Below are 7519 nucleotides of genomic sequence, written 5' to 3'. Positions count from 1 at the left end.
TGCATACGTTGTCAAAACAGAGTGCTATTTGACAATTATAAAATTTCAAAATTTTTGGAACTTGTGTTTCATTTGATGTTCAGTATTTTATACAATACTATTTTGCTTGGTATTTAGATGGTTTCAAATAAAACGAACTGCAAAACTAAGCTCCCGGGCAAAAGAAAGCATTCACTTGAAGACTGGATTTGACCAAAACATTACAAAAGTTTTAGTTTGAAACAGTCGCCGAAACACTGCAAACACAGGAAATCCGACAGTTGAGGTGAAATGGGGTTTAACGTCGCGTCCAAGATTATTGCACTTATATAGCGACGTACATGTACGTGTGTGTGTGGCTGCTTGTACTAGTCCGGACTGATGCCGATTTATAGTGCTAGTGTAGCCGGGTGGTGGTGCTAACTCTGAATGAGTTATAGCCACATAAGTACCACCCACTTATAACCCCCCTTAGATTCATTCTATACATATATACATACATGTTCATCTATTATCACCATCACTTCATTCTGTGTTCATTATATGTTCATCATATGTTGTCCTTGTCTGCAGTTGAATGTCAGCCAACTAACACCAACCTGATACCCTTTTGCAGCCTCTGTAATTTCTCCAGCTTCACCTGGACTTCCCCCTATCTATTTTTAGATATGTCCACCACTTTATGTGACTGAAGCATCTTGACTTCCTTTAATATCTGTCAGATGCTACCTTTCTTCTGATTGGCCCTTTGGTCCACTTCTTTAAACTTCCTTTCTCACCTGCCCTCCTCATGCATTCTGCATGAACTCTTTATGGAGGGAGGACTCTTGTTTACAGCTTCCCTCCCACCATCTACTACAAAAGAATAAAAATCATCATCATCTTCAAGAACTGCCTCATGTTTTGACTAGCAGCCCAGAGGCTGGACACATCACACCACGCCCGGCTACAAAATGGCGCCCAACGTGGGGCTGCTAGTTTCATCAGCACCATCACTTGTACAGTGAGAAGAGGCAGTTCATCATTCATTAGATGGAATTCAACATAGAAGAGTTCATGCAGTTTCCAAGGACATCTTATACACTTATGTGAATGAATAGTTCATTCCTCATTGTTTCATGAAGTGTATGGACCTTGTGACTTTTGATTTTTTGTGTTTCACAAATTCAGGACATTGACTTTTGAGCCTGACTATCGAGACATTTGTGATCCACCGTGTATATTTCTATTTATCCTGTGATATATATTATATGTTTATCATGTTTATATTTGTTTGAAATTTATAATCCTATTGACTTTTACAGAGTATTGATTATATTATAGTACAAATTCTATTTCTACCACATTTCTGTGTCTACAGTGTTTATTTAAATTATATATATATATATAGTATAGATTCATTTTCATCTCGCTGACAAGTTTATTCTGAAAAATTAATTGGAGTTCATATCTATTCAAAATTTCACCACTGATCAAAATTTCAGGTTAATATTAAGTGTAGCTGGTAATTATTTGACTTTGATTCCAAATTTATATTTGAAATTATTTAACATTTAACTTAAACAGTTCAATTTCAAATCCAAAGTTTGTTTTTTTACTTGATATATTTTCTGTCAATACTTTTGATATTTGCATTGATACCCTTCTTACTTTACCTGTGCCAGACTCTATCCTCAGTACTTCTTTTTCCATGCTGTTCCTGCTGTCTTTCCTTCCGTGTGGACATATCTCTCTTCAGCAAACCACTAACATGTTTACCATAAGTATTTTGTCTTGTCTTGTGTTGTTTCTTCATTTCATCATATACCATATCCCATTATAGGCTTCATCACTATCATCAGTCATATCAGATCTTCTGTTTGAAATATTTGAACACCATCAGTGATTAGGTCCTCAGTATTTCCGTCAATTACATATCTATTATCTCAAGGAACAGTATATCTGTGATGTGAGATATTTGTATAGTTTCCCCTCATATGTAAGTTACATATGTGACAGTGGAGTTCAGTCAGTATCTACTGTTACATTTACTTTCTGTATGTACAACTCAGTTGTTGCTGCATCTTGACTTATTTCCAGTGGTTGTCTGGTCTGTAGTACTTGCAGTTACTTCTTGTATCTGGGATGACTTTGTAGTTGTTGCCAGGTTAGTCTCACACCGTAGCCTTTGCTTGCTTGATTATTTCATTTCCATTGGGATCATCTGGCTAGTGTTTCATTTTACCTGACCTCAGTACATGCATAAGTTGTCCTTCAGGTGACTACATCCTGATTGTTGTTTGGCTACTTGCATTGTTACTGAACTTTGTTGCTTACCTGGGGTAGTGGTTAGTTCCCCGCAGTTGTAAGTCTACCCATATCACACCATAGTCCATCTTGTATCCTTGCTTTTGTAGGAGCCCTGCACTTGGTTTCCTAATACTTAGGAGTTTTTGCACTTTGCGATCGCCTCGGTTCATAATATTGTTGTTGGGTCCCAACGTATAGGATCCTTGTTGCCTTTTTGGAGGTTTGTCATACTTGTATTATCATACACATCATGGCTCAGTCTGACAGTGATGTTAGATCACAGGTTGATCAGGTTTGTTATTTCATCCATCAGCTTGATCCCTTAGTCCGTACTAGTTTACTCTACCGTCTGGCAGATGACGCTAATCCACATCCACCTCAGACCACTTATGTAGCTGATGTTGGGTCTGGAGATACGTTGTTTCGGCAGCATGTGCCTCCACCTCCTGTGGATAGCCAAAGGGTTGTTCCCCAACCATATACACCTGGGCTACCGTCACTGCTAACACATTCACCTCTGGGGTCTCCTTTGTTGCCTGATATATGGTCACCCATGGAGCCTTCCCAGCGGACAATACCCCCACAAGACCATAGCCCTAGGATAGAATTGCCGAAATCTTTGCCTAGGCCCTACGGGTCACTCTTTAGCTATAATCAACCCCAGGGTTCATCAACCCCTTACTCACAGCAGTCGCGTGTCATTACACGTCCGACTGGGGCACCAAATGAGGCTTGGCCCAACAGACATGTACCCATGCCCATTCTATACCCTGGGTACACTCCAACTACTCAGCCTAGTCAGTTCCTGGCAACTCCGCATTCCACTATGCCCATATCACACACCTCGTACATGCCAATAATCAATGCACCAAGTCCCCGGTTGTCAACATTTTCAGGGGATAGGGCAAAGGGCGATGTGAAATATAGTCAGTGGCGCCTTGAAATATTGGGGTGTCGACGTGAAAATGCTCACTCTGACACCGCCATATTCAATGCCATGCGGAGAGCAGCCAAGGGTTCTGCTGCAGATCTTCTCAGTAGCTTCCCTGCTGAGGCAATTCTTGATTCTGCCTTAGAGCAGTTGGACATTGTCTTTGGCAATGTGATGCCTGGCGAGACACTCATGGAGCGCTTTTACACAGCTCGCCAGGAAATAAACGAGTCTGCTGCAGCTTGGAGTTGTAGACTTCGTGACTTGATCTCAAAGATCGAAGTCTCAGGAATGCTCCCACCAAATGCTGCCATGACCTTGCTTCGAAGCCGTTTCTGGATGGGGTTGTCCCAGGATGCTTTGAAGCAGGCAACTCGTCATCACTTTGACTCTGGTCTCGAGTACAGCCAACTGCTGCTTGCTGTACGTCGGGTTGAGGAGGAACTGCTTACCCCTAAGGAGGCACATCAGTGTCCCGTTACCACTCCTGTACCATGTGGTCGGGAGATGGAGGATGTGCTCTCTAGGCTTAAAGACCTTGATAAGAGTCTAAAGTCTATCAGGGACAAAGTTCATTCTCTTGAGCTCAGGTCTGCTCAAGCCTCCTCTTACAAACCACCCACCAGGAGTCAAGGCCAAGTTCCCTACAGAGGTGCCCAGACAAATAAACCTTTAGTAAAGCAGGTCGGTGATAAACCCCCTCCACAACAATCATCAGTTTTCTGTTTTGATTGTGGAAGGCCAGGGCTCAAAAGGGGTCACCAGCATTGCCCTGCTTTAAACTTCTAAGAGTCCCAGTTATGGAGCGGTCTGAGGACTCTAACCAAAGCGCTCAACGAAAGGTGCCTTCCAATTTAGTTGGGCACCCAAACATTGCGCATGTGAAGGTAGAGGAGCATGCCTGTGATGTTTTGATAGATACTGGTTCAATGGTCACCACTATCTCTGAAAACTTCTACAGAGCTTACCTCCCTCACTTGCCACTCCACCAAATCAGCTCATTACTAGAGGTGCATGGAGCTGGGGGAGCCAAGCTACCCTATTTGGGGTATGTTGAGGCTAGGATTGCTATACCTCCTGACTTCATGGGTCAAGTAGTGGAGGTACCCGCACTCATTCTTGTGGTGCCCACTACCGACTTCACCTCTCAGGTACCTCTTATCCTGGGGACCAATGTCCTGCGTGCTGCTTGTGAAAGCAACCCTGGTGACAGGGTATCTAGGAGTTCTTCTCCTTGGACCATGGCTATTCAGTGGCTCAGTAGGCGTTGGAATGACCTGAACCGAACTGAGAATGTGCGGACAACTAAATCTATAACCATACCCCCGTCTTGCAACCAGATTATAACAGGTATTTGCAGGGGTAGTGCTCCACAGATTGGTATGGAGTTTTGTGCCACACAGTCCATTCTTCCTGGTTCACTTACCCTCGTTACTGGTGTTGTTGGGTTTCAGTCTACCCACTCAACAACACGGGTCAAGGTTGAGGTCGCTAACCCGTCCACCAAGGCTGTTACAATTCCAGCCAAAACAGTACTTTGTCATTTGGAACAAGTTGCTGTGTTGGACGGCTTATCCCCTGAGGATGGCGTCAGTAATACTGGCTCTGTACCTACCAAACTACCAAAAGAGTTATTTGAACTGGACTCTCTGGGTGATAATCACACTCCAGATGAAATAACTCAATTGCGCTCTCTACTGAATGAGTTTGACGATGTGTTTAGCAAGTCTGATATGGACATGGGACATACTGACTTGGTCACCCATCGAATAGAACTCACAGATGAGACTCCATTTAAGGAAAGACATAGACGTATTCCGCCCTCTATGTATCAAGAGGTCAAGGACCATATAAAGCAGATGTTAGATGCTAAAGTTATCCGTCCATCTGCTAGTCCATATGCCTCGCCTGTTGTCCTGGTTCGCAAACATGACTCGAGTCTGCGCTTCTGTATTGACTTTAGAAAATTGAACAGTCGCACAACTCGAGATTCATATGCTCTACCAAGGATAGAGGAAACTCTTGATGCTTTACACGGGGCAAAATACTTCTCTTGTCTTGACCTTAAGAGTGGATATTGGCAAGTCGAAGTGGATGAGGAGCACAAGGCCCGTACTGCCTTTACTGTTGGCCCACTTGGGTTTTACGAGTGTAACTCTATGCCCTTTGGACTGACAAATGCTCCAGCTACTTTCCAACGCCTGATGGAGAGGTGTATGGGCGACATTCATCTTCTCCAATGCCTCATTTATCTCGATGACATCATTGTGTTTTCTAAGACCTTTGATGAGCATCTTGATAGATTACGAGCAATCTTTCAAAGATTGCGCAAGAACGTGCTCAAGCTAAAGCCGTCAAAATGCCAATTCTTGCAGACCTCCGTTAAGTACCTAGGTCACGTAATCTCCGAGGAGGGTATCAAAACAGACCCTGAGAAGATTGAAGTATTGAAGACCTGGCCAATTCCACGTAATGTCGAAGATGTTCATCATTTTCTTGGATTCTCCGGCTACTTTAGACGTTTTGTTCCAGACTACGCTAAAGTTGCCAAGCCACTAACCAGTTTGCTTGCTGGACATGGCGGGAGATCCAAACGCAAGATCAAGTCAAACCAACCATTTGTATGGGGGGATGCTCAACAGTCAGCTTTCAGTGAGCTTATTAGCAGGCTTTCTTGTGCTCCCGTTTTGGCTTTTGCTGATTTCACTCTGCCCTTTGAATTGCACATCGATGCAAGTGGGGATGGCTTGGGTGCAGTACTGTACCAATCCCAAGACAATCAAAGGCGAGTGATTGCCTATGCAAGTCGCAGTCTCAGCAAAGCCGAGCGCAATTACCCTGCTCATAAGTTAGAGTTTTTGGCTCTAAAATGGGCTGTCACCAAGAAGTTTCATGATTACTTGTATGGCAACTCATTCACTGTAAAGACTGACAATAATCCCCTCACGTATGTCCTAACTTCTGCTAAGTTGGATGCAACTGGGCATCGCTGAACTTGCTACTTATGACTTCTCCCTTGAGTATGTTCCGGGTGCAAGGAATGTTGATGCAGATGCTTTGTCCAGGTTGCCGCGTGAGTCCATGGACATTCAAAGTGTGTCTGCTCTCTGTAATGGGCAACTCATCTCATCATGTGCCGTGGAGACACTCTCCCTCAATCAGGAGGTGATGAATTGTATGTTGGCCGTCGATGGTATGGAACCTTCTGACGTTGTCGCTAGCCAACGGATGAGAACATATCAGCAAGCTGATTCCTCAATCTGTTCGATTTTGGAACTCATCCGTAATGGTACGCGTCCAACCAAGGAGGCTCTCAAATCCATGGACCGGGACACTGCATCCATTCTCAGGCAGTGGGACTCACTCACTGTCAAAGATGGCCTTCTCCACAGGCAACAACTTTCAGATGGTGTAGTACCCTACTATCAATTGATTGTTCCTCAGTCTAAAAGAGATGAGGTCATTACCCATCTACATGACGGCATGGGACATCTTGGTAGGGACAGGACCGTGGCTCTTCTCCGGACACGGTTTTACTGGCCGGGAATGATCACGGATGTGGAGAAAAGGTTTTGCTGCTGCCAGAGGTGTATACTTCGTAAAGCTCCTAACCAAACTGAGCGTGCACCATTAGTTAGCATCCAAACCACTCAACCTATGGAGTTGGTGTGCATGGACTATCTCAGCTTGGAGCCCTCCTGTGGTGGTTATGAGAATATCCTGGTCATTACGGACCATTTCACCAAATATGCTGTTGCCATTCCCACTCGCAACCAAACGGCACGTACTACAGCCAAAGTACTGTTTGATCACTTCATTGTTCACTATGGCATTCCAGAGAAGTTGCACTCTGATCAAGGCCGGAACTTTGAGAGTGATATCATCAAACAGCTGTGCAGCATATTGGGTATTCTCAAAACGCGGACCACTCCGTATCATCCAATGGGTAATGGTCTATGTGAGCGGTTTAATCGGACGCTCTTAGGGATGCTCGGCACTCTGGAGGAGCAGCAAAAGGCAAAGTGGAAAGATCACCTTTCTCACTTAGTTCATGCCTATAACTGTTCCCTCCATGAGTCAATGGGGTACACTCCCTACTTCCTCATGTTTGGCAGACAACCTAGGCTGCCTGTTGACGCTGCTTTTGGTACATCACTGGCCAATATTTCATCACCAGCTTATACGCAGTTTGCTGCTGATCTAGAGCGCAAATTACACACTGCATATGAGCTTGCAGCTGCAAACCTTGAAAGGGCTCGGGCTAAACAACGCAAAGCCTATAATCTTAAGGCATGCGGAGCCACAATCAAGGTTGGTGAC

The sequence above is a fragment of the Haliotis rufescens genome, unplaced genomic scaffold (assembly GCF_023055435.1).
Source record: "Haliotis rufescens isolate VD_foot unplaced genomic scaffold, xgHalRufe1.0.p SCAF_38, whole genome shotgun sequence".
Taxonomy (NCBI): Eukaryota; Metazoa; Mollusca; class Gastropoda; order Lepetellida; family Haliotidae; genus Haliotis; species Haliotis rufescens.
The sequence above is the reverse complement of the archived record's forward strand: the minus strand, read 5'-3'. Positions refer to the sequence as shown.